The 1,790-nt window shown below is 35.5% G+C and overlaps 1 non-coding gene across 1 annotated transcript; it reads left to right on the forward strand.

The window, feature by feature from the left end:
• The first annotated feature begins 409 nt into the window (after positions 1-409).
• On the forward strand, positions 410-517 carry LOC148555343 (small nucleolar RNA R71). The gene has a single exon (XR_015887481.1). It is a non-coding gene; the product is annotated as a small nucleolar RNA R71 (small nucleolar RNA).
• Positions 518-1,790: the final 1,273 nt, after the last annotated feature.

Genomic DNA, 1,790 nt, shown 5'->3' on the forward strand with positions numbered 1-1,790 from the left:
AGGTGTTTCCATAGGGTTCTCCCATGTAATTCACCTCTTCCATTGCTGGGTTCTCAGGATCATAAGCTTCTTCTTCAGAGGAAGCTTCCTTAGTACTGTCTGTTGCTGATTGCATTTCAGACAGACTCTGAAAAATCATATTGACTTGTTGGGTTAATATTTTATTCTGAGCCAATATGGCATTCAGAGTATCAATCTCAAGAACTCATTTCTTCTGATTTGTCCCATTATTCACAGGATTCCTTTTAGAAGTGTACATGAATTGGTTATTTACAACCATTTCAATGAGTTCCTGAGCTTCTGCAGGCGTCTTCTTCAGATGAAGAGATCCTCCAGCAGAGCTGTCCAATGACACCTTGGATAGTTCAGACAGACCATCATAGAAAATTCCTATGATGCTCCATTTAGAAAGCATGTCAGAAGGACATCTTCTCATTAATTGCTTGTATCTTTCCCAAGCTTCATAGAGGGATTCACCTTCCTTCTGTCTGAAGGTTTGGACTTCCACTCTAAGCTTGCTCAATTTTTGAGGTGGAAAGAACTTTGCCAAGAAGGCATTGACTAGCTTTTCCCAAGAGTTCAGGCTTTCTTTAGGTTGTGAGTCCAACCATGTCCTAGCTCTGTCTCTTACAGCAAAAGGAAAAAGCATAAGTCTGTAGACTTCAGGTTCAACCCATTGATCTTGACAGTGTCACAGATTTGCAAGAATTCAGCTAAGAACTGATGAGGATCTTCCAATAGAAGTCCATGAAACTTGCAATTCTATTGCATTAGAGAAATTAATTGAGGCTTAAGCTCAAAGTTGTTTGCTCCAATGGCAGGGATTAAGATGCTTCTCCCATAGAAGTCGGGAGTAGGTGCAGTAAAGTAACCAAGCACCTTCCCTGCATTGTTGGCATTGTTGTTTTCGGCTGCCATGGTTTCTTCGTCCTTGAAAAGTTCTGTTAGGCCCTCTAAAGAGAGATGTTCTTTAGCTTCTCTTAGCTTTCTCTTCAAGGTCCTTTCAGGTTCAGGATCAGCTTGAACAAGTATGCCTTTTACTTTGTTCCTGCTCATATGAAAGAGAAGAGAACAAGAAAGTAAGGAATCCTCTATGTCACAGTATAGAGATTCCTTGAGGTGTCAGAGGAAAAGAAGAATAGAAGGAGGAGGTAGATAGAAGAGAATTCGAACATATAAAGAAGGAGGGAGTTCGAATTGTACCTTGAGGAGGAGTGTTAGTCCTTTAAATAGAAGGATGTGAGAAGAGGGGAAGAATTTTCAAAAATAAATTAAGAAGATTTTGAAATAATTAAAAAGAAATTTGAAATTTTGATTGAGATTTTCGAAAATTTAGATTGGGAAAGAAATAAAGTGATTTTTGAAAAAGATTTTGAAATTAGAAATTAAAAAGATATGATTGAAAAGATATGATTGAAAATCAATTTAAAGAAAGAGAAAGTTTTAAAATTAAAGTTGATTACTTGACTAACAAGAAATTAGAAGATATGATTCTTAAAATTTAAAGTTTGATCCTTTCTTAATAGGCAAGTAACAACTTGAAAATTTTGAAGTAAATCATTAATTTTAGCAAGGATTTTCGAAAATAGTAATAAATAAAAAGAATGGAAAGAAATTGATTTTGAAGAGATATGATTGAAAAGATATGATTTGAAAAAGATTTGATTTTGAAAAATTATGAAGATTTGAAAAAATTTGGATTAAAAACAAAATCTTCCCTGTAGTGTCATCCTGGCGTTAAACGCCCAGAATGGCATCCATTCTGGTGTTTAACGTCCAAAATCCTACCT

Source organism: Arachis ipaensis, chromosome B6, assembly GCF_059453495.1.
Source record: "Arachis ipaensis isolate K30076 ecotype BB chromosome B6, ASM5945349v1, whole genome shotgun sequence".
Classification (NCBI taxonomy): Eukaryota; Viridiplantae; Streptophyta; class Magnoliopsida; order Fabales; family Fabaceae; genus Arachis; species Arachis ipaensis.